Raw genomic sequence first — 27,492 nt, 5'->3', positions numbered from 1 at the left:
TTTTTATCATCTTCATTTTTCTGTCTTCCATCCCTAGAGGTATTGTTTGGCCTTGATAGAAGCGTGTATGGATTAGCCTCTGACCTGCTTAAGGCTGAAATGATCGAAGAGATTTACAGACTCTCGACTGATCTCACCTCCAGCAAGAAGATTACAATATAGGCACGACTCTCATACATCTAAACTTATACACTTGCACTCACAGAATAACGCCAGTGACAAGAACGACAATAATAAATAACATATATATATATATGCTATTTTGCTGTTGTGCCAGCAGAACACTTCGCCTCCTTCCCTAGGGAACTTATTTTTTACCAGACTCTTGATCTTTAAATTCTGAAAAAAAAAAAAAAAATAAAAAAAAAATGGCCATTAGTGAAAGTAGGACTCCTGTTGCCTGAGCCAAACAAAAGAGGCAGCCCAAGTCCCAGATAATGATGTTTCTCGGGGTGTCACGAGCCACATGGGAGGTGGAGGAAGGGCCAGAGAGGAGGTGAGTTGACAGGAGGTGGCGGCGGCTACATCACCCCCACTTTAATTAAGACAACACCGGCACTGGGAGAGCACTGCCGTCCTGCCCGGGGTTTAAGCTCTGATGCAAACATTTATATTCATCGCCTGTTCCTCCAGATGTCTCGCTGTGGCCCCATTGGACCCGGTTTAACAGTTGTCTCTGTTGATGTTTTAACAGCCACAACAGGGGGGCAAGGATTCTTTGTTTAAAAACCACACTTTGAATCCAACTCTAAGGAGGTACTTGCATTCATTTCAGATTGAATTTTTACATCAGTCATTATTGTATTCTTTTTATATAGTTTTATATGACATTTAAAATAAAGAGAACTCTTCAATATTTTTATATACATCTTTATATAGCCTAGTAATATCAGTATAAATAACAGCAAAACAATAATCATATAACAGTAACCACTAGGGCTGAGTTAAATATACAGATTACTCGACTTTAATCGATTCTCATTTGAAGAACCGATATCGATTCTTAAATCCAAAGAATCAATCTTTCAGTCTATGCTATTTTCAGTTGATGAATGAACAAAATTGTAGATATCAGTAAGCTTTGTGCTTTGTTACGTCTGATATGAAACAACTTTTAAATTCTCTCAATTTTATAATGAATTTCAAACAATAAATACCAAAAAACTAAAAATAACAAAAAATACGTTTTGGCGCTCTTTAATGTGACATGACGGATCGCTGATCAAGCAAAGCGGCAGCACAAAGCGCACGTGAACCGATAATCTCTTTCCCTTTACTACTAGTTACAGCACAAAATAAACTTCAATGAACATCAGAAGGTATGTTGAAAGATAAAGTACAATTTACAGAAATCTGTACACTGCCAAAAGAAATCAATAAAAAAGCTTGTAAAAAATGTCACATCATGTTACATTAACCTCAAAAAAACCATTCAAAACTCGTTAGTCAGCTAGAATTTTATTTTAAGAAAAAATACAATTATTTTTGCTAAATACATACACTTTAATACATATTCATTGTATCTTAAACCTTAACCTTAAATCCATCATGTTTTTAGGAGTAAAAAAAATAAGTAGAAACATGTTAAAAATGTATTATTATAATTATAATAAATGTATTACAATAAAAACTTCCTTATGTGCAAAATCAAGTGAGGTTCCCAGTGTACTTTACAGCATTAGTTGAGAGAGATTGTTTTGGCCATGTACTGTACCTGATAGGCCCCAATTAATCGATATTGAATCCAACTGAAATGAACCGAATTGTGAAAATTGTGTCAATGCCCACCCTAGTAACCCCATAATGTCCTGGCATGTAACATAATTTGCATGCAGGTAACTCTCAAACCCTTAACAATCAGCAACAATGCTCAATATGGAATTGTTCACACTCTATTAGACTAATGGGGAATTGGAAAAATTGTTGGTCTAAGTGTGTTTAAGTTGATTCAAAGTAATTAATATATCTTATAAACTCAAAAAGTCTACTAAACTAGTCTGGAACACCCCTTGTTTCTCAGTGACAATACATGACAAGCTGTATCTTCCTGCAACTTGAGTTGGAGATCAGAGTTCAGCCCAGGTTTGGTAGGGAGTTAATGGAGCCGTGCCCTGGCATTTCTGACGTACCACTAGGCTAAATGTCACACTATCACTCTCCCTACCGGACAGTTTAAGCTCTGCGAGGAAGAAAGAGAGATTCAAAGGTGCTCATCACACTTTTATAGCGGGGTAGAGTTTAAAGAGCAAGATACATGGTGGGGGAGGAGAGGACACTGCAGTGATGGACAGACACAAGATGATGAGAACACGATAAACATGAAAGAGAAATCTCAGCACCACATCACTCAGGGAGCATTTTTAACAGTTTCTGAAAGTTTGAATGACGCAAGCTTGTGTTTCAATGATGCAGAATAAAGTATCATTTTATATATAAATAAATTATATTTCAGTATCATCAAGTACCAGCCGGTCATTATCGGAAAATAAACCTTGACCAAATAAAAAGAACTGCACAAAAAATATTATTTTAAGATAATATGACATTGAACTGACACTTCTACCTTGAATGAAGTACCTCATTCAGTTTTAACAGTCTTTGTTTGTTTGCAATGCAAGGGTAAATGAAGAACTGGTTATTTAAATAAGTATAGCATTTCTTAACTCTAAAAACACTATATAAAGGCTAATGTTTTATGCATTTGAGGAGCGGAGAAGAGTGTCTTAGTCTGGAATCAGTCGTCGAATCAAAGTCAATACCGTCTTAAATAGCCTGTGTGTAGCTCTTCAGTTGTAATAACATGAGATTTGCCAAATGACAAAAAAAAAAAAAAAAAAAAAAAAATGAGCGCCCACATAGCACAATAAACTTAATAACCTGGAAATTGAAGAAAACGTACAAAATTCTTCACATAACTCCATTTGAGCTTGATTTAGGTCAAATGTTAATGATCTGATGACACTTGCAAGTGTCTGCCTACATTTGACAACACTGTGTTTAATTTTTTTTTTAAAAATGCAGTGTTTTTTCATGAAAAGTATAGCATTTTTGAAGATACAAGGTGGCGATATTTCCTTAATAGAAATATAAGGTTTTTTTGTTGCTTTATTAACTTTTTATTAATTTACTAAAATGTATTTATTTTTTATAAATGTTTGCTTTTTAAATATTTTTTTTATTTACAATTTTATTTTACAACAAAACTACACCTCTATAAATGTAACTCCATACATTGATAAAAAACATTGCAATTCAAAACTGATTGATTGATGGATGATGGATTTGTATCTTAACACATTCTTGCTGATGTTTTTATCAAAAGTAACGTTAGCAATTTTGATAAAACAATGTCTATGTTAGGGTTAAAAATTGTTGCAAAATTTGCTGATGTCACCAAGATGATGTAGAAAAAAATACAGAACATATATATATATTCTGTATTTTTTTCTACATACATACATATATACATATATATATATATATATATATATATATATACATATATATATATATACATATATATATATATATATATATATATATATATATATATATATATATATATATATATATATATATATATATATATATATATATATATATATATATATATATATATATATATATATATATATATAAATCATCTTTTGGAAATTGAACTTAATGCCTTAATTTAAAAAAAATAGGTAGAGGCATGGAGTACTTTCCATAAGATCATCTCTCAATGCAAATCAAACCAGCTATTAGGCTAACTGAAATATAACCATGCCAATCTCTAGGTATGGTGAAGGCTATGTGATGATGTGGGGCTATTTTAATTCCAAAGGCCAAGGGAACTTTATCAGGATGCATAGTATCCTGGATCCATGAAGTAACTGGCCTTTAAAAATTAAAATCTGCCTGTCTCTATGGGAATTTAACATAGGGGTGTCCAGACTTATGCACCCTGTATTTCAAGGAAGAACATTTATTTATTTACGATACATTATTCATTCACAAAGAAAATTGGTGTCCTTAAAGGTTGGATTTTTCCTATTTTTTTTTAAATAAGGCATTAAGTTCAATTTCCAAAAGATGATTTTTTTATTCCTCTTTTTAGTCAACTTTAGCATGGGTGTCTAAACTTATGCATAGCACTGTATATTCTGTATTTTTTTCTATATATATATATATATATATATATATATATATATATATATATATATATATATATATATATATATATATATATATATATATATATATATATATATATATATATATATATATATATATATATATATACATATACATACACACACTGCCAATAAAAAAAGAGACAGAGAGAGAGAGAGAGAGAGAGAGAGAGAGAGAGAGAGAGAGAGAGAGAGAGAGAGAGAGAGAGAGAGAGAGAGAGAGAGAGAGAGAGAGAGAGAGAGAGAGAGAGAGAGAGAAAGCAAATACTATCTTCAGAAGCCATCAAGATATCTCACAACCGAGGCACAAAAGCACACACCTGAAACTATTAAGACACCGCCAACCATTTGGAAGGATTTTTCCAGTGACAAAGCCAGAAAAAGTCCTAAAATGGGGTTGAGGACTCATAATAAATGAAGAACTGATAGTGAAAAGCTGTCAGACTCCACGCTGAAAGGATAAAAACGGATTTAGATGTGAATAAATTGGCAGAGGTGATGACAGAGGTGGGACTTAACTGAGGTAAGTTCATTCTCAGCCTCTGACTGGCACATCTAATATGTCTTCGGCCATGGCTGGATTCCAGCGAGCAGTCATTCGCCCTCGCCGGCACAAAGCGGAATTAACGACTATAATAAGGGCATTAAAATCAGGGTCTAACCTTTGCCACAATAAAACCTCCTCTCTTGCAAACCCAACCCTAATAAAACAATATTTACGGTTCATTATCTAAATGCCATGACATTCCTAACTCCCAGTGCTTGTCACCACCACTATTAGACAGGATATTAAAAGATTTGATATTCAGCTCGTGGCTCTTAATGCGCTGGGAGCGAGTTTTATCAAGCGTTTCACAAAAGCAACGTTGCTTCTCGATCAGTTTTGCAGTATTTTAGAGTCACTTAATCTGATTATACGCCATAATCAACAACATCTGATCTTAAATTAGCACAGGCATGATCTGTATTTGTTGAATGAGGTGATTTATGAATTTAGACCTTGGCATGACAATCAGTGGTCCTCATTAGATAGAAACTGCTGTCTTCATTTAACGTGTGTCTTTACCCAAAGTGACTTAGAAATAAGCAAAAACACAAGCAATTTATCATTAAGTTATAAATCATTGTTTAAATATCCCAAACAGGACAGCAGAGGCTATTGAGGTTACACAAAAACCTTGTCAACATCTGAAAAAAATGATTTTTTTCAGAGATGATTAGATAGAAAAAAGAAGAAGGAAATAATCTGTTTAGTCTTCCAAGCATTTATGCACTGCAAGCTGATCAGGGAATTTTTAGGAGATATGTCCCCTACTACAGGCTTTTGGGATTACCTCTGACATGCCCTGTACATTTCTATTCTGATTACTTATATATAGGATTAAAAAAAAAAAAAAGTTGCAAGATGATGTTGTCTTTTATGAGCTCTATGGGTGATTGTGATGCTGAGCCATGCCTACTTACAATAATGTACTATTTTCACCTTTATATGACTTTGAGGGCACCACTATAAAAAACAACAGCAACAACAAAAACTAATCTGTAGTGGTACCCAAGCCTCAGAGTACTGGTAGCACAGAACTATTTTTCAAATGGTGGTATTATTGTACTTACATTTTTTTGGCAAACAATTCATTTAAATACCATTTTATGCATGACAGACTCTAGTTGCTAGCCAGAACATTAATTTGAATCAAAATTTTTTAAGTTATGTTTGCAATAACATAAAATAGTAACACCATAAAAACTGCATAATTTAACTGTGGTCTTACCAGGAGTTTAATTTTTAATTCAGTGAAGTATATAGAAAATAATTTTCATTCATTTCAAATGAAAAAAAAAAAAAGTCTCTGCTTGGATTTAAATAGGCAAATGCTTAAGAGTCAATGATTGGATCATTATTGCAGTAATTTTTATGTTTCTTGCATATTTTATGTTTGGCAACAGTTCTAACTGATGGAGTGTGTACACATCATGGTTATATTCCAGGATGACAATGTCAAGATTCATCAGGCTCAAATTGTGAAAGAACTGTTATAAGAGAGAGCATGAAAAATCATTTTCACATATGAATTGGCACCTCTGAGTCCAGACATTAAATTCATTGAAAGTCTTTGGGATGTGCAGAGTGCTGGACTCCCCTTGTCAATACAAGATCTTGACCAAATATGGACGCACATCTAGATAGAAATAAATGTTGTGATTTCATCATTGACTTCATGATTTCATCATTTGCCCATTTAAATCCAAACAACTTTATTTTTTTTCTTTTTTTTTCTTTTGGCCAAGCAGTGTATACATCACAATATCAAATTCATACTGAACATAATTGCTCCAACAGGGTCTACAATGTCCGCTCACTTTGTGCTATCGCACTTCCTGTTTGTATTTTTCTCCAGACAGATCCCCTTCAGACAATACAAATCTTGTTAGTGAGTCGCTTCAAATTAGATAACATGTCAAAGTGTAATCAGATAACAATCAAAGTGCAATTTATCAAATCTTCACCCCGGATTTGCCTCTCCGCATTGAAACACAGTCGTCTAGGGGTTTAGACTGCAGTCTCTAATCATGTTAGCATTCATGAAAAATTCATTTGTAACAATTTCCATTATTCAATGTCTTATTTTCCAAAAGGTTAGCCAATATTGACTTCTGAAGAACATTCATGAAAAAGGGGGATAAAGGATAATGATTTTTGTTGAGTCAAATGTATTGTAAATCATCACTAGATTTTTGTTTAAAAAAAATATTCAGATTAAACAGCCTTATTAATTCACGAGTGCTAATTGTGCGAAACTGTGTGTGGTAAAAACGAACAAGTGCTTTAAAGACGTTTTCAAAAGCAGAAGAACAGCGACAAAAGCTAATCAATACTGTCATTTGGGAGCTTTTGAGTGTATTAGTTGTTTCTTTCAAATGTCTTTAAGAAAAACCACCAGCAACAAAGCGCCGGTTTCCCCATTAGCGAACGCCACAGTGTTCCCTTACTCCAGGGTTATTAGCGTGGCTCTAATTCCCTAAGAGCTGTTGTCCCCATACAGAGCTGCCTGTTTGTTTGAAGATAATTTTACACTAGTCTTCACATAACCCCTCTTTCCTGGCTGAGAATGGGGGGGGGGGGGGTGTGCTTGTATGAGGCTTTTAAAAAGACCCAGCTCCTATAATTTTCATCCAATTCAAACTTCATTTGTGCTGAAGTACTCTGCAAATGCTGTCATTATGGCATACAATACTATGGCTCAGTTAGAGGGGCATCAGACTCCATTAAGCAGGGGAACAGAGGAGTGTCTTAACCTTCGGCTGTCAGACAAAGAAAGAACGTGAGTGCACGTGAGTGAGCCAAAGAGTGAGAGAGAGTGTGTTTTGCAAATAGAAAAATGAGCATCTCCACCAGACAATATGTGCCACACAGTTGCTAACAACACATACACAAACAGTTCAATGCCTAAGGGGAGACAACACCTTTCTCTGTGTGTGTGCTAACAGACTGATGCCTCCTTATGAGTGTTAAGACATTAGCCTATAGATAGGACAGTTTTTATGTTGTCTGAAGAATCACAGGGAACAGTTTATGTGAAATACAGGTTTATGCACAATGCACTCCTCTAACACACAAACACTAGAGAAGACATTTACCTCAAGAATACAACCTAGCTATTAAAGGCACAATATGTAACTTTTTTGCTTTAAAAATAGCAAAAATCACTATATCTATGTTATATATATTTTTTTAATTGTGTACTTACATTATCCCGACTGTTTCCAACAACTTTCAAATCAGGAGAAATTTGTAATTTAATTCAGACACGTCCCGTTTCTTTATTTGCATTTTGTCGCCGTCAATGGCGTCATATCCGCGTTTTCCCTGGTTTCTGCTTGTACTGCCATAGCAACCAGAGCCCTCTGATAGTAACCAAGACAACAGACGTGGACAACTGTGTAGTTCGTAATGTCTATTTGCACGCTGTTGTTGTTTCGTTCAAACATTATGGACCATGGCAAGCAGACTTTGGATAAAAAAGGACTAAAACGAGAATCAATATCAACGCGGTGTTTTCGAGATGCCGAGAGCTCCCATAGACAGTATATAAACGAGAGCTCCACGTCCGAGACTTCGACCGCTCCTATATGTACTTTATTAAACAGGTGAGCACATTTACATAAAACTAATCAATGTTCTATAGTTCAACAATGATAAAATGTTAGAATATGATCTGTATGTTATGTTGAGCTTACTGCTAGTCTCATACAGACAAACTAACACATACATTTCAACACATTCAAATACAGTTTAGTGTAATAGTGTAACGTTACACCAAGTGAAACAGCGCTGCGTTACCTCACAAGTTTAATTTGTCTAATAAACTGACCTGTGAGAAGTAATTCTGCATTCGCGTGTAGTTCGGTAGAATAAAATGTCCATATTCCTTTTATATCTGCGCGACTCGCGTCGCGTGTGGAGCTGATAGCGGTCTCTTAGCAATCTCGACCTGCTTCATATCACAGTCATGATAAAAACATCGATGTATTTACTCATCCATAAACATTATTAGATCGGTCGGCTTGACGTTGACGACAAGACCCATAATTCTTAGCAAATGTTGCGTCATCAAACTACGCCTTTGTTATTGTAAAGAGGTTAGCGACCCCTAGTGGCGAAAAAATTACATACTGTACGTTTAACTTCAATAAACGATCAAATGAAAGACACAAGAGAGGAGACAATACAATTCATTTCATTTATATTTCACACGCACACACACACACACACACACACACACACACACACACACACACACACACACACACACACACACACACACACACACACACACACACACACACTTTAACAATTAAATAAATAAAAAACATTAATAGCACATAACTATCATATTTCATTATTTCCATATGCTATGGGCTATATATTTATATAAAGCATTCTAAACAATATTATAAGTTAAATATAAATTAATAATATACAACAATTAATAATAAAAAGAAAATGTAAATAAAAATAAATTTGAATAAATGTAATGTAATATAATATAATAATGTCATATATTTAAATTTAAATATTTCTTACATAAAATATTATATTATTAATAAAGGTAATGTATTATCATATTTAACAGTATTATTTATTAAATCATCATTAAATCATTAAACATTTAATGTATTATTTTATTTTACGTTATTTTATGTATTTTGCTATGCTTTTTTCTATACTTATTGCAATTTTGCAAAACATTGGGAATGCAAATATAAAATCTTTTTTTTTAAACTAATATTAACAAAATGGACTGGAAGGGGTAAGAGAGACAGAAACAGGCGGAGAGAAAAATTAAACGTAGCGTACCACACTCAACTTTTACCCATAAGCCATCAAACACTTTCAGTTCAAGGCAGGTTTAAGACCGAACCTCATACACACAGAGGATTCCTCACGTAACCCAGTCTCTATGGAATATAAATCACTGCTTCTCTCTCTGAATTTGCCTTTTCTAATGGAGTCATAGTCAGTGAGGCATATCCTCTCTCTCCTGACTGCTTTTTCTGTCACATGTTTTCAATTACTATTGCCAGAACACACAAAGAGAACCAGTGCCATAATTCAATAAGGCCACAAAGGGAAGAGGGCAGGAGGAGCCCCCCTCATTGTCACCGTAACGGGTGAGTGACAGTGGCCGTTCTGCATCTTTCTCCCAGAAACCATAACAATGAATTCTAACTTTGTACCCGCCATTCAAATGTTGACACTGGGACCTCACAGGGCCTTCAGGGGTTGCGTTATATGCGAGGGTGTGTGTATAGATGTGTGATGGGGCGGAGAGAAAGGGTCTTTGACCGTGGCCCTCTAAAACAGCATGCCTTTTAAAAAAAGACACACACTTGGCAGCTGATCCACAGCTCTCACATATACTGAAGCAGAACAGCACACAAAATACAATAATTGATGACGGATATATTAAATAAATAATTCACATCTCATGCTAAAATGCCCCAATCAAATTAGCTCATACATGAATATTTAGCTCCAGGGGTGTATTTATGAATTAAAGCTGTAGTGTGCAGGCCTGTTCAAATCTAGTTTGATGCAACCAAACAATGAAAAGTTATAAAATATTTGCAATTTTTTTTGCAGCTACTTCGTACTATTCATGGCAAATTTGATCTGTCCAGGTATTTAAAAAATACCAGAACAAATTGTTCGGCATTAAAACAAAATAGTTTTTAGACACTTAAAAATAAAGGTTCTTTATTGACATCCATAGTTCCATGAACAACCTTTAACATATATGAAAACTTTCATTCTTTATAGTGGAAAAAGATTCTTTATATCATTAATATTCTCCACACTCAAGAAAAATGAGGATCTTCTGTGGCATTGCTGTCAAAACCCACTTTTGGAACCTTTATTTTTAAGAATAGAACCAGCTAGCCAATTTTATATGGTTTCTAACTGGTCAAATCAGGTCGTTAAAGGTTTTTATCTGGTCTAAAGTTGTTGATCAGCGAGACTACCAGTACCATAGGTGGACCTGGTAGACAATCTTGAAGAAGTATATCACTTTGGATGAGAAAACAGCTACCATGTTACAAAAAACAGCTTAAACTATGGTCTGAATTATCCAGCAGAGGTATGAATGACGCAGAAATATGAACAAAGTAAATGGTTCAAATCATAATGCCCAAGGATCAATGAAAAAACAAACAAAACATGTATCTATGCATACTGCATATTATCCATAAATTAGACCAGAACAGGTGTTTCATTGAATATGGGATCCATCATACTATTGATTCAGAAAGGATATAGTGTGTTTACAATCTACTAAACTAACCTGATCCATTTGCTTAATCAAATTCCCTCATCCTCTCTTTCTTTCTTTGTTTTTTTCTCGTTCTCTCTCAGTGGGGAGTGAGGAGTGCTGTTCTGTTCGGTTGTATTAGTGTCTTGGGTATGATGGAGATTCATTACTAAGAACTCTGCCTTGATGTTTCTTCACAGCTCACCAAACACCAGCCCCCTAATGTGACAAACAGGTGTGCAGTGATCTCTCTCCACACACACACACACACACACACACACACACACACACACACACACACACACACACACACACACACACACACACACACACACACACACACACACACACACACACACACACACACACACACACACACACACACACACACACACACACACACACACACACACACACACACACACACACACACACACACACACACACACACACACACACAGCTCTTAACCTGCTCAACATATTCCACTGTTCACCAACAAAACCAAGTGAAAAACCATAGAGCCATAGAAATGACATGATGAGGGCTTCAATCAAACTAGAAAACATATACTGTACCTCTAACCTAAAAAAACAAACAAACTCTAACCTAACTAAAAGAAAGTCTTGTTGCTACTGTGGTCTTTATGCAAGTGAGAGCTTAAATTACTTCCTCAGAGCAGCCTTTATGTCGCTGGGTATTTAGAGAGAGAGAGAGAGAGAGAGAGAGAGAGAGAGAGAGAGAGAGAGAGAGAGAGAGAGAGAGAGAGAGAGAGAGAGAGAGAGAGAGAGCTCAAGTGAAGTGGGCCTTTTGTTGGTCTGTAATGCGATTATCATGACGGCTTCACTGTAGAACCAGGTTAGGCCATCATGAACTGACCGGTGCATCAGCAAAAGAAGAGGTTCAGCTGAACAACAGAGATTAACTCAAGATTATATCACAAATCCAATCGGATGACCTGTGATTTAAGGCATCCATTTCTTTTTATCTTATTCACTGCTCTGTCTGTACTGCAATTTTAGAAAGTTGTGATGCATACAACTTAAGAACTGACTTGTTAAATGTCAAAGTTACGATCTCTCCCTGACAAAAATCTTGGTTTCACACTCAATGAACATTCACATAAGATGAACTATACAAAGAAGATGAATGGGCATGTCATTATCAGTACTTATATATGAATTGTCGATGTAAACAGAAGCTCATGCAGAGTACATGGAAATATCATTTTAGTTCATAATCAAATTATGATCAATATATCACTTTAAAGTGTTAAGATTAGAGCTTTATATATAGTAATGATAGAAGAACTTATTTGTGAAGTTTTAGCTCCCCCTATAGGTAGCAAGCTTTAGCAAGCAAGCATAACAAACAGTGGTGTGACCAAATATCCATGATTGGGAAGTTAAGGGTCATTACAAACACATTTGACTGACCACTATTGTGAATATTGGGGCAACTACAAACCCAATAGTAAAAAATTGGGAGAGGAAAAAAAGGGAAAAGAAAGTTTTAACTCATGTAATATAATATTAAAGGGTTAGTTCACCCAAAAATGAAAATTCTGTCAGAAATAATTACTCAACCTCATGTTGTTCCAACCCCGTAAGACTTTCGTTCATCGGCTTCTATTTCATTCTGCCGGTCCAGAAAAGTTAGTAAAAAACATTGTTAAAATAGTCTACCAGCAGTGGCTCAACCTTAAGTTTATCGAACTTTAAGATTTACCTAAAAAGTTATTCGAAATTGTGAAAACATTATTGGTTATTTACCCATTGTAGGTTTTTATATAAATACATAGGGGTGAATTTAGATCTCAATGGCAAAAAGTGTCCCAATCAATCTGAATTCACCCCATATGGATTGTCGACCATGCAGATGTGGCTCGTCTGTAGGGCAGGCTCCATTATTCATCCAAAACATAGACCTCTATATAAACTGAATCCATAATGAACTGTAAATGTGTTCAGCATTCTGTAACAAATATTTTCAGATTTTCTAGACTATTTTCAGCCGTAAAGTGAGCAGGATATATTATGGCTTCGGTAGACATGTATCATGATACTAGCGGGGATACTAGTGTGTGCCTGAGTTTTCAGTGATTGGAATATAATTTATAATATGTTTATAATAACTTTATAAGTTACTACCAGGTATTGCTGATCGGGTTGCTACCAGGTATCGCTGATCGCTGATAAGTTTAGACCACCTAAAAATCATTAAGGACCTGATTTGACCATATAAAAAACTAGCACCTGAATCTAGTTTATTTTCGCAGTGATGACATAGAAGAACCTCTTTCAATATAGCCTATATACACAATGCTTCTTGTGGGGACTAAACCTCTTCTAACCAAGGTGCATCATAGGTGTGAATATGTTGGGTGTGAAAGAGGGTGAGAGAGGGAGAAAAATATATGTCTGTGAAAAGAGAGTGGAAAGTTGACAGTGTCCGGGAGTTTATAGCAAACTGAGAATCTGTGCAAATAGTATCAACAAGAGAGCAAATCCCAGACATAGAAAGACAGAGAGAGAAAGAAAGAGAGAGCAGGTGGAGGAGTTCTACTGTTTGCTTGCTACATTCAACAGCATCTCATAAATCTTCCCTGCACTCATCACGACACACACAACACTCTGGATGTCTGTTATTCCCTGCTCTCTCATGTGATTCCCTCTTTATCTTCATTGAAGGTTCTTTCTTTACCTGTCTCGAAGTCTGTGATCTTTTTGTCTTTCTCGCACTCTTTCTTTCTATGCTGTTCTGTTCTGCTTTCTCCCCTTGCTAGGAGGATTTTTCTCATCTCTACCCACTCCACTTCCTCTGAATCTCTCTCAGATTTCGTTCTCATGAACCCCCTCTGAGTCCATCTGGACATACAGTGTGTGAATCATCCAGTGTGTAACTGCTCTCAGAAGATGTCAGACCGCCAAATATCCAAACAGGTCTTCCTCTCATTAACACTCACTTTCCCCAAAAGCTACTGTACAGTACCTCTCTCAGTAAGAACAATAAGAATCTGTAAGTGTGTTTGTGTGTCTGCAATAGGCATGTGCCGGTATTCGGTAATGCGATAAATCGCGGTAATGAATATGCACGATATTGTTATCGTGGGCACTTCAAAATACCGTGAAAAATAATAGATCAGAATTTATATTTATAGAACGTGTATTAGCTTATTTTCCATCAACCGCTTATACAAACACTGCGTATATGCTGCCCGAAACACGTGCGCACTCTGATGTAAACAATCCCCACATGTATTAGCACTGTGTGCATGCGGCGCAGTGCGCACTCTAGTCTAATGTAAACAATCCTCACATGGAGAAGAAGCATGGCGGAAGGAGGCACGCTGCCGACGATCTATCCCCCTTCTAAAAGCAGAGCTGTCAATACGCATTCAGCGTGAGACTCACGCAATTTACACTTTTCAAACGCTCTCGCGCCACATGCAGTTTCTCACGCAGAGAAAAATCGCGGAGCAAAGAGGACACGGAGACCGACAGACTAGACAGAGCAGGTTATTATGGTATGAAAACAATTCTCAGCTCTCATGTTCTGTCCATTTTATTACGGAATTCATACAACAAATACTGTTTTGGTGCTTGTAAATGTGACTTGACAGATCACTGTAGCGCCTCAGTTCAAGTAAACCGATCATCTGTTACTTTTTATTTAAAGATACAGTAGGCTACAACTTACCGAAAGGTATATATGCCTCATACATAATTTCGATCATTCAGTGTTTTTCAACCACGGAAAGAGGTCAATAAAACTGCAGGTGAACAATTATGTCACAGAACGTTACATTTACCTCAGGAAAGCCATTTAATGACCAACACGTTAGTTGACTAGAAAAAAATAGCTATAGAGAGGAGTATTTTGCTAAATATGTGCAATTTGTATTATATTTTTACTTGTGTCATAATTGTTATTATAATGAAAACCAAATTATATTTAATTTAATTAGTTAATTTTTAACCTTTAATAATACCAGCTGACAGGGCTCTCTGTATGTTTACAGCATTATGTGAGATATATTTTTTCTTGAGAAAAATGAACGTCTATCTACTGTAGCCTACCTAATATTTATCCAAAAAGTCAATACTGAATCAAGATTGAAATCAAATCCCAAGAATTGAAAGCGTGAAAATTGTGTAAAATTCTATTTAGTTACCAAATGTTTTGACAATCACTATTGTAATGCAAGTAGGTTTTTTTTCTACATCCCCCCCACCAATCCATCCATTTCTCTTGAGCAATTAAAATATCGTGATAATACCGTATACCGTGGTAAAAGCTCAATCAATTAATCGCAGCATGAAAAGTTGATACCGGCACATGCCTAGTCTGCAAACACAGAATCTCTTCATAAGGCAACCAGGAGCAACACCAGTTCAAAGGCAAACTGCTGTGTTATCAGCATTTACAGTCAAAAAGGATAAAAATCAATTGAAATAATATTGGATTGTGCTAAATATGGTGTAAGAGAGGTTCATAGCTCACAAAAAAACATCAAATCACCTTAAACATGATTATATTTAAAATGCTATCAGGAATAAATCAGAATATTCTCCCTTGTTCTAAAACTTCATGGAGAAACAATTGTAAAACCATTTCTATCACTTCTGCCTGCATTCTTCTCAAACATTTTTGACAAAAACAAATGGGCTCCTCTCCACAAAAGCACGGCCGATCTCAGTGTTTGCTGAGTTAAACACAGCCCTTGAGGGAAGCAAAAGAGCATTCTGTGATGTGTGCTGGTTGTTTGGGGTCAGATACAGAACAAATGTCAGTGTCTGCTCTGAGCTTGACCCCTCAGATTCCTCAAGCCATACAATTGTACATTACACTTAACAAACACTGTCAGAAACCAAAACAGTCTGCCTGACAATTCAAGCTCTTCAAACACAGACAGACCCTATATTAAACACAATGACTCTCAGAAAAGAAAGTCAGCGACTAGAGAGATAAAAGCCTTGTGAATCATGCAGAGTAAAGTGAATCATGTAACTACAATGACAGCTGCACTAAACTGTTTCTCTCCCCCAAGTATGTGGTGATGAACAATTCATTGATGAACTGAACTGTTAAGGCCCGTTCTCACCAAGAACGATAACTATATTAGCGAATACACCAGCGAATGAAGTTAAGAGTTTAATGTAGTAGTGTAGCGTCTACACCAGCGGATTGAATTTTGAGTAGGATTGAGTAGTGACCTTTACAAAATGTAATGTGGTGATTTCATAACACGATGGTATCATCATGATATACTGCACATTCATATGCAATGGTATTTATATGGTACTCCAATGTAATTCAAAAGAACACCACAGTATCACTATAATAGCATTGCCCCGAAAAACATGGCAATACCACAGTAAATGATTAGAAAGCGATTATAAGTGTTGACAAAAGCAAACCAGTGGCAATTTGCAAAAGAGTCAAATTGGTAAGTGCAAATACAAATGTAAGGTCTTATATCTTTTAAACACTTACTTAAATAAATAAATGGTTGGTCTTAAATTTGAAAACACTTTCTAAAATAGATATATATTAAAATAAAATAATATTAGTAAGTTACTATGGTAACTTATTACTATAAGTTTGTTTTATGGACATGGTAAGTTACATTTTGATAACTCTACTTTTTTTTTACAATATGGTTATTCGACCAAGAATCAGTCATTAAACTACAATTCAGGTAAATAAATTCTCCCCAAAATAAAATGAATTCTGCATGTACGGGTGCTGTGAGTGTTTGAGGTTGCTGAAAAACTGATTTGTCCACTAGAGGGATCTCCTCTCCTCTGGTCTAATTCATCTCAAGTGGAATGGTTGAATCCAGCCAGCCTCTTGGCAAAAGGCAGGGCAAACATCATCACATTCTCTCAGTCTCTTAAAAACAAGACATTATAACAGGTCAATGGAGACCTGCCTCAACAGAAAACAGCCCAACGTAAAGGCCAAAGCACATTTTTCAGTGAGCACATAAATATTTTACAGTAACGGCACACCTGGCACCTGACAGCCTGTAAATCCTCTTGCTCTGACAGAAACAGTTGTGTAATGTACAGTTGGGTCCACTTTGTTGGAAAATACACATGGTAATGCAATATTTGCCACCATAATGCTTAAACTAACTAGTGTTTGTGTTTTGGCACAGATGAGGCAAAAAGGCCTGATATGAATGAAGCATGAGCATTTTTGACTGAAGCTTCATGGCTGTGTTCAAGGATACACACATTCTTTGAGCATTTTAAGACCTTGAACCCAGACACATAAACTTGTGACAAGTCTGATGTCAATGATTTGACACAACATATGGAAAGAGAGAAAAAAGAGCCCTCAAATGTCAATTCAAAACATTCAATCAGGTTGTCAAACCATTATTAACTTAATAAACAAATACATTTCTGTCTGTTCTACATAAAATAGTCACATTTTATGTTCAAGTCTGGAAAAGACTTGGAGACCAAGCAATAGCACAGAATATTAAATAATTTACACTACCGCTCAAAAGATTGGGGCTGTAAAGATGTTTATTGTTTTTAAGTCTCTTATAAGGATGCTTTTAAAAAAAAAATAAAGATATAGTAAAAATGGTAACTTTATGAAATGAAATGTTATGTTACATAATTATATAATATATTATAAAAAACTATATTACATAATTTTGAAAAAATTATAATTTATTCATGTGATGAAAAAGAAAAAAATCAGCAGACGTTACTCCAGTCTTCAGTGTCACACGACCCTTCAGAAATCATTCTCAACAACAGTTATGCTGCTTAATATTTTTGTGGAAACAGATATTTTTTTTTAGGATTCTTTGATAAATAGAAAGTTAAAAAGAACAGCATTTATTTGAAATACAAAATCTTTTGTAAGATTATAAATGTCTTTACTGTCCTTTTTGATCAATTTAATGTGTCCTTGCTAAAAAAAAAAAAAGTAATATCTTTTTCAGGAAAAGAAAAATCTTACTGACCCCAAACTTTAAATATGAATATTGGATGTATCCAAGACAGATGGGAGACTATGAATATCCTTATATCTCAGTTCATTTCAGGTTTATTACATTCTTCCTTAAGACTAGAGCAGCTGGGTGCAGGGGCTCTAGCAGAATGTTTGTGTGTATATGTGTACAGTTACCATCCCACACCACACAAACATCTCTCTCCCATCATACAGCACAGAGACAGCTCTGTCTCCTATGGAGCTTATCATATATAGAGCAGATTGTGCATTTAAGCAAGAAGACAAATTTGATTATAATATGATAGAAAAAGAACAGTATGAAGTACTATTAAAGCAATCTCCAAAACTGGGTTAGAGTTCAAAACCTGCTAGCCAATGAAAAAAGACCATTTTACTGAAGCTAAGTTGCAAAAACATCTTGTTACAACACCATCAGACATTAAAACATTCCCATGTCCGCCCACATTCAGATGTTAGAAACACCTATTCAGTGTTTAAAAACTTGGCCTGCAGTCTTTCTACGGTAAAGGGATAGTTCACCCAAAAAACAAAGATTCTGTCATCATTTATTCATCCTCGTCATTCCAAACCTGTATGACTTTCTTTTACAGAACAAAAAAATATATTGAAGCATGCTGGCAACCAAATATACATGAGCCGTGCAGGAAAAATGAGTTGGAAATGCGCATAGGCTAACTACGAGCTACAGGCAAAACAAGGGAAAATGACGAATTTTAGGTTTTCACAAAAAAGTACCTTTATTTGTACATTTTCTGAAAGAGTACTCTTTCCCAATGAAAATTGCAGTTTTTCTCTCCTTGCTTCTCGACGACTGGCGTTTTCCCTCAGCACAAGTTTGGTATTGTTTTAAAATGCAGCATTACAACTTTGTGAATATTCATAGCGAATTCTCAAGTTTGAACCAATGAAATGGGATTTTCAAACTCACGCTGATGTAAACAAAATGATTTAACGTGCGCTGACTGACAGAGATGAAGCGTGCGCACAAAGACGGATCAGGCGTGTGATCCCGATATACACATATACACAGAATTACAGTATTTCAAAATATCTGTCTTGGCGAGTATTCACCCAAAAATGATCTGTTATGTCTTAAATTAATATTTGGTTAACTGTTGGGGGAAAACATCTGTTGTGTAACATTATATTATATCCGTGCCGTACAGTAGGTCTTAAGGCTGTCTGTCTCATTCACGTTAATCAAACAATAATTGTATCATGGGAAAAAAAAGTTGAATACAGACTTTTCCTATAGATATTTGGGTTTGACTTGGTTATTACCAGGGATTTTACGGTATGGTTGCTAGGTGATTTTGTTTTGGAAACTTCAGAAAACTTTAAATTGATTTTTCTCAAAACTGACTTTGCTGTCTTTATCGACTTCAAAAAGGTGTAGCTCATTTATTTTTGATAAATTTGGTCTGATTCCAAAAAATCATACATCATTTGAGAATGTGAAAATTACAATAACTCATTTTTGATAATTTGCTCATTGCGACTCATTTCGCAAGTATAGGTCACATATATGTTCAATAAAAGAAACAGTGCCATACATTTTTTGCAACAACATGAGGGTGAGTAAATGATGGTAGTATTTTCATTTGTGGGTGAACTATCCCTTTAAGGAAGAAGTGGGATAGATACTATTATTTGTAATTATGAGTAAATAAGAAAAGTCCAGCAAAGATGTGCTCAAGTCTCATTCACGCTAACATTCATTTCAAAACATTCAAACAACATCAGTCACAAGAACCAATAAAGTTTCAGGCACCATCTTTAGATATTTGAGAGCTACAGAGGGAAGGCTTTTCAGTCAGCTATTTTGTCCATCTTTCTCTATTCCACACACAGCCAAAGTTAGCTTCAAAAGACTTGGACTATTAGCACACAAGCACAACCTCTATGCCTCGTTTATGGCGCCTTTGTCTTTTTTGGAGCTTATCTATTGATTTTCATTGTATGGAAAAGAGCAGCCTTATCATTCTGCTAAACAGCTCTGAAAAAAATGAATGAATACAGGTCTAGAATGGCATGAGGGCGAGTAAATTATAGCACAATTTTCATTTCTGGGTGTCCTGTTCCTTTAATAGGTTGAAATGCCATGATCCCTGTTTTTCTTCTGTCTCTGTGCGGCATTAGAACTCCGCCGCTGCTGTTGCTAGTCTGCACAAGTGTGGGTCTATGCATAAGTGTGTCCTACTTGCCGTATGGTGTGTGGCTTGGCCTCACAGAGACAGGAAAGGGAACCAAATGTGGCCACGGCAGCACGGAGTCCAGCAGCCTACAGTAAACAGCTCTTTCCCAAACAGTCCTGTAGAAACACCAGTAATCCCCACCACTCGAAGACAGGCCATCTGTGGCATAGAAAAACAGCATCTACAACGACAACCGGAGCTGTGTGTGTGTGTGTGTGTGTTACTGCGTGTTTCTGTGAGGGGGGAGGCTAAGTATACAAGACCTAGCTTTGCTAAACTTCTCTTTCTTGGAAGAGAGTTCGGTACCACAGTCTCTGAAAATACCCCTCATGTGTGAGGCACTCGGATGAAGCCAAGTGCTGTAAAGACTGTTTGGAAAAACGATGTTTTCTTTGCTAAATTAAAGTCCACACAGTGACATCACTACCTCTTTTGAGACAACTTTATTATTGGTGCCTGATATTGCCATTCTTCATAGATATGGTTTGAGGTATGTTCAAAACTCAAATCCTAAGAATTAAAGTTGTGATGTAGTAGTGATAGTTCTATTCATTGGCTGTTGATTAGATGAAAGCAGATCCAATCCAACTGTGAGTTTGCAGTTGACTGTATGGGGCAGGGAAAGTCCAAAATAAATCACGTGATAGAAGTTTCCTTTCACCAGAACAAAGAGTTGACATTTTGATTCAAAATTTTTCACCCCATGAACATTTAAATGGGAAAACAAATCAGTCTCAGACACTGAATAATAAGACCAAGATATCACAGAGACTTGGGCAACCACCTCACAACAAACTGCATTGACAACCATTCATTGTGTGGAATTTTGCATTGGAAAACACCACATTTTCTTCATAAAATGTAAAGATCTACTTCATTATTTTAGCCTCAAACAATAAGACTTTGTATACCATATGCAAGGCATTATATTCTCTGCAGTTTACCTATAGGTTTTGCTTTGCTTTGGACTAAGTTACATTTTAACTTGGAATAATAACTTCACTAACTAGAAAGGCTCTGATGTTAGTCATTTCGCACAGTGATGGAGGTTAATACGGGCAGCTCATGCAGTCAGGCAACAGACCTCCCTCTAAACTTGAAGAGAGCCATAAAATGCAAGAAATCAACCAATAGTGATGGCTTTTTATTTGGATAACACAAAAAACATACAAAATAAATAAATAAAACACAATTCTGTCAACTTCACTGAGCTTCATGTAAATTCAGTAAGACACATTCTTGGTAAAGTCAAGAATTCATGAGCCAAAAGTTTCTCAAAGGGAAACACTTTTCACTTGCTGCGTTGATTGATTAACATTGAATAGTTCAATAATCACAAACCTTCAGCTCTTGCAGTGTTCACCTCAAATACATGTCCATCAGCTTTGAGTTATTATATTGCCCCTAGCCCTAGCTGGCATGGGTCAAAGGTCGGCGTGGATCATTACATGTGTGAGCACATATAAGTGTAACGAGCAGGAGGCAAAGATCAATGTCTGATCCAGATCAGTCTGTTAAGTCTTAACACAAGATTACGCCCAGTGTGCCTGCTGCGGTGAAAGAGAGCACAGATCTAAATCACCCCAGAGACATGAAACAGGAAATGTGTGGACACTAATGATTCTAGTTATGCAGGCCAAATGGTCAGTCACGTGAGAAACAGACTAAAAAAAAATCCTTCACACTGAAGGTTCATTTTATATTTAGGGATTTAAAAAAAAATCTTATGCAAACGCAACAGTTATAGCTTAGGACGCATGCATATAGTCATTTTGGATAGCATAAAGTGATAATTAAAGATATCTTGAAGCCGATAACCAATACGATGGTTGATATTTGATCTCTTAAAAAAAAAGTATGTATTCTTGTTAAAAGTATGTATGTGCTTAAAAAAAAACCCTTATATTTATTTATGAGGCTCTGAGTAATCAAATATAATAATATAAAACAAAATGAATACACTGATTACAATGGTCAAATTTATCTGCCGATACCCACACTTGCTTTTTTATCATGCATTCCTGCAAAGAGTTGCAATGTGAAAGAACAAGTGAGGTAATCCTTCTATCTGTGTAATGCCCAGTAGATAGCTTTTGAAAATGATACTTTAATACTGTACTTATCAGCATCTTACAATGCTACTTATCCATTCTCCTTTCCCTAATTCCCCATGTGTCCAATTAACAAATTAACCGCTTTGCACCTTGATCTCTGATCAGGTCTTGAGTGCAGTTGGTGCTGTGACCTCTGCAATTACATTAATCCCCCTTTACACCCATACTACAGCCGCTTCCCATCCGGCAGTGCAGGGGGAACGTCAGGTGTGCTCCAGCAGATTAGCGCTAATCTGCTTTCTAATGAAAGCTGGGGTATACAGCAGGGGTGGACCACGGGCCTCATACCGCCTTTGAAGTCAGATCAGTGGGGTGGAATAAAAGGCATTCCCACTGATGGAGGAGATCCAGGGGGGCAGGAGCCTGACTCTAGACCTGACTCAAGGGCTGATAAGGCACGTCTGGGATTAGCGGATCCTTTTGCACCCCCTGCAACTCTTAATTTCGCCGTCTCGGTTTGCCCGTCTCCCTCTACCTCGCCTTTTAATTGAATTAATGTTAGAACATCTCAAGATCTTTGATGTGCCCATAAAGGAATTTCTGAATGAAGATTTTTTATTGGATGACATCCAACTTCTTTTATAAAGGTCAGCGAGAAAAAGGAAGGCTAAAGTAGAGAGAGAACATATAAGGAGGAGGGGAATATCAAAAAGCCTAAACAGAGCCCAGAGCTAGCACAGAATGAAGGTCATAATAGTACAAAAACAGAAGGAAACTCAAGACTCTACAGAGACCACCGTAATAGAACAGACCCCATAACCAGAAGTATATCACTGGAAATGTAAATTGTAACACTAGCACACCATCTTAAATAACCTTAAACAATCCACCAGGGATTCCAAAGAAAAATTCCGTCCCGTTCTCGTTCCCTGCAAAGCGCACTTGTCTTGGACGCAGCGCACACACAGGCAGATTTGTGCTGCGTTAATGCACAAATGACTGCATTGCCCGTATGCCTCGACCACTCGGTCTGCAGAAGAGGTCAAGCATCATATCCGCCACCTAAAAAAGTAATCTCATTCACCTTAATGCATGTCTAAAATTAAATTGCCCATAGCTGTTCTGTGCCATTTTTACTTTTTCTTCTTCCTAAAAACACCCCAAACTTACCTACAACTCAAGAATTTTGAAGAAACTTTAAGATGAAATGACAGTTTATAGTAAATATTCAGTTTACAGTTAATGTTAGGTTAATATTAAAAGGTTAAAAGGTTAAAAGGTTAAATTAAAGTTAATATTGTTTAAGGTTAATATTCAACAATATTATTGATCTGCCTGCATTGACACCATTATGAGAACTGAACTGAGCTGGACGATGACATCACAGTTTTCTCCAGAGCATCTGTATAGATAAATGAACTAAATGAATCACTTTTTTACAAAAGAAATGAATAAACACCTAACACAATGACAATGACACTTTTCTTCTAGATCTGCTGTATAGCCGAAACAAACTCTGTTGCATTATCATGGTAAAGCTGCTTTGAAACAATCTGTATTGTAAAAAGAGCTATATAAATAAAGGTGACTTGAGTTGGGCTGTCAAGCTCAAAAGAACACCATAAAAGCACAATAAAGACGTCTAAATTATATTTTTTTACCCCCAAGTCTTCTAAAGTTGTTCTGAACAGATAAAAATGTAAAATGATAAAAATGATAAAAATCTGATTATTCATGCCACTCAGTATGCAGCTCTCAAATCAAATATTGCACTTGTTGTACTTATGGTTTGACATCATGACGTTTGGTCACAAGACAGCAAGAACTCACTCATTTGATGTTGTAGACATGTTTCTTTTCTTTTTTTTTTTTATCCTTGAATTTGTTGTGAAAAAAAAAATAGCATGCAGGTTTGAAATGACATGAGGGTAAACAATGACAGAATTTTCATGTTGGGATGAACTGTCCCATTAACTTGAGAGATTCCAATGCCACAGTTCAGGGTTGATTCCTCAAACATGATAGAAGGACAGATATAGGGAGATATTAGAGCTCAGCCAAAGACATCAAGAGCCTCCCCAAAGTCCCCAATGTTCCACTCAACCAATGCTATCCTCGGTTTCTGTGTTTCTCTTTGCATTTACAATCTTCAATCCAAATGCTCCTGTACACAGTAAATTACCATCTTTGTACAGAAATAGAACAGGATGGATGCTAAGGACTCGTTCTTGGAAATCAGAAGTGCTGGTCTGAGCAGAGCTGGATTGAGGGCACAGTGGAAAAAACGTAAGGGAAACCAGCTGACTTAAGTTTCATGTCAATCAGAAAAGAAACTGTCCATGAACGCTGCCCAAGCCAGCAACAGTAAAAGGGTAAAAATATTACCTGACCTGAGGCATATACTTACTTCTAAAAGAACTACGTTTTTATTTCAAGGGAGGACTGAAATAAACGTTTTATGATATATGCAGCACATCAGGGATTCTATTTTTTTTTATATACTGTATATATATTTTATTATTTTTAATCATCTTAAAATTGCAGTGCTCCATCTTAGAATTGGAGTTTGACTTGGTTTTATTTGGAGTTTATTTGTCTTTGTCACTTAAAGGGTTAGTTTACCCAAAAATTATTATTATTACATAATTTACTCACCCTCAAGCTATCCTAGGTGTATATTACTTTCTTTTTCAGCCAAACACAATCAGAGTAATGTTAAAAAATATCCTGGGTTCTTCCAAGCTTTATAATGGGAGTGAATAAGAGTTTTTGAAGCTCCAAAAAATGCATCCATCCATCATAAATGTAATCCATACAGCTCCAGGGGGTTAATGATGGCATTATGAAACTATAATCACTGGCTTCCGGTAATGGCCGTTGGCGAGTCTAGTTTCCTACTAGAGTGACCTCTGACCAGACGCATGACATAGGATGAGGAGTAGCATAAGCTTAAAGGTCCCGTTCTACGTGATCCCATGTTTCAAACTTTAGTTAGTGTGTAATGTTGTTGTTAGAGTATAAATAATATCTGTAAAATTATAAAGCTCAAAGTTCAATGCCAAGCGAGATATTTTATTTAACAGAAGTTGACTACATAAAATGGCTGGATTGGACTACACCCCTCTACTTCCTGCATTAGTGACATCACCAGAACCGTGTTTAGACTAACCTCCGCCCACAGGAATGCTCCCTCAACTCTACTGGCTACTTGCGCACTTCTTATAACTTAGCCTACTGTGTTTACTCAGCTCTTACGGTGATTTTCTGAAGTAAAACTGACGCTTCATCTTTTGTGTGATGTACAATAAACTTTATTAAACTCATCAGTATATGTTTGATCATCATTCGGACCTGGTCCGAAACAGCAGACTTGTAGGCTGTTAATAAATAATGGATACATACAAGCAGATGACAAATACGTTATAATAACCGTAAAAACTACTAAACCATACCTGTTTCATCTCTATACAGCACTCTGACTCTGTAGGCATTATTGTCCGACTCGAACTGAACACCGTTACTGAGAGTTTCTGATATTATCATCATTCCGTGAGATGAATTTGTCCTGACAGACTGAGCGCGAGCTCATGAAGCTCCGCCCCCTGGGTCGTCCAGCAGCAGCTCATTTGCATTTAAAGGGCACACACTAAAACAGCTCGTTTTTCTGAGCCCCAAAAAATGTCAATTTAAACATGCTGTAAAAAATTATCTGTTGGGTATTTTGAGCTCAAACTTCACATACACACTCTGGGGACATCAGAGACTTATTTTACATCTTGTGAAAAGGGGCATATAACGGGACCTTTAAGAGTAAGCATCATTTTCATATTTGGGTGAACTAACCCTTTAAAGCAGACAGTAGATCTCAACCTTTTTGTCTTCATGTATTGGCTGCTGAAAATTCAGCTTTGCTGAATTTGCTGAAAAAAATCAGCTTTGAAATAATAATAAGTTGCACTTTGAAATATATTACAATATTACTATATATATGGCCGACTATACTGGCCCATCACTACTGCACTACATTGACTACAAAAAAAGAGAAAGAGAATGAGAAAAATTTTAAGTTCATATGAGCCAACCATGGCAGCAGATGGCTATGGACGGAGTGAGTTAACGTAATTATCTTCACTATGTGCACCAGTAGGCCTCTTATTCAATCTCTTCTCACTACATACAAATATAGTCTCACATCTTCTATCCTGCTATTCCTCTTGTTTTGGCCTTTTGCCTGGAGCTTTGAAACTCCTCTGAAGTTTGCAGGGTCGTTTGTTCGCCCCATGAATTGTTATTTTCACCCTCAAGTTCTTTAAGTTCTCTTCTTAATAAACCCAACCCAATCCATCATAATTCTACACAAAGCGTCAGACACGTCCTTCTGTTTGTCTCGACCCAGATTACTGAAAGTTCAACACCACATCTAGAGAAGCATGCAAGCAGGAAGTCCACATGCATGTCACTCATGCACTCTCCCATCAACCCCTGCTCTCTGAGAAAACAAGACCAGTTCCAAAAACTACTGCTCAGCTGCCACTAGTTATCTTACATCATTAGAGCTCTTGCTCGGCCATTCTATTTTATTTTTTACCTATAATTCTCACTGTCACGGCCCAGACCAAACTTTATAAACACAATTAAGTGAGGTGACCATCTGTTCTGTTTTTACTCTGTGAGGATGTTTATGCCAAACTGGCGGACCGTGACTATTCTCAGAACATTTAGTTAAACAAATAATCTAAAATGTCTCTAAATACTGTTGGGTGAATTGCTCCATTTGAGAAAACTCGCAAGGGTTGACTGCATTAAATTCTACAATTATAATATACATATATATATATATGTTGGTAAAATGGAACAAAAATGAAAAATCACAGCAATTAACAAAGCATTTATGGTCTGGAATAGACACATTTTGGTTTGGAAAGAAAAATAAGTCTGGGCGAGGCGTGATAGTTTTGTGGCATTAAGATGTTGGTAAGCAGGAAAACATTTTCTAATCCAAGATTCAAATATTAAGTTCCAAGTGGCTCAATGATGTGGGTGATTTCATCAATAAAACAATACGAAAAAAGAAGAATTTAAATAAGTTAAGAAGTTGGCAGGATTTTAGTCCTACAACCCTAACCCTTTAGTTAGTAAACAACCCTTAACAAACTGCTAGTTGTAGCTAATTGCAAAGCTAACTAAAACCAACTAATTAAGCAGAAAAATAGACAATGAAGTACAACTTTCCTGAAGCCTACAGTGACCTCACCAAGT

At 36.2% G+C, this 27,492-nt stretch overlaps 1 protein-coding gene across 3 annotated transcripts in view; it reads right to left on the bottom strand.

The window, feature by feature from the left end:
* The window catches only part of pdzrn3b (PDZ domain containing RING finger 3b), a 98,128-nt gene that overhangs the window by 24,616 nt on the left and 46,020 nt on the right, over window positions 1-27,492 (bottom strand). Inside the window, exon 1 of one of the 3 annotated variants that reach the window (XM_081381311.1) lies at window positions 20,189-20,512. The exons of the other annotated variants lie outside the window; for them this stretch is intronic. The gene's annotated coding sequence lies outside the window, so the exon portion shown is untranslated. Of the gene's footprint in view, window positions 1-20,188; window positions 20,513-27,492 lie in introns of those variants that run through there. 3 annotated transcript variants of the gene reach the window in all.

The sequence above is a fragment of the Scardinius erythrophthalmus genome (genome assembly GCF_964197995.2).
Source record: "Scardinius erythrophthalmus genome assembly, chromosome: 12".
Taxonomy (NCBI): Eukaryota; Metazoa; Chordata; class Actinopteri; order Cypriniformes; family Leuciscidae; genus Scardinius; species Scardinius erythrophthalmus.
The sequence above is the reverse complement of the archived record's forward strand: the minus strand, read 5'-3'. Positions and strand labels throughout refer to the sequence as shown.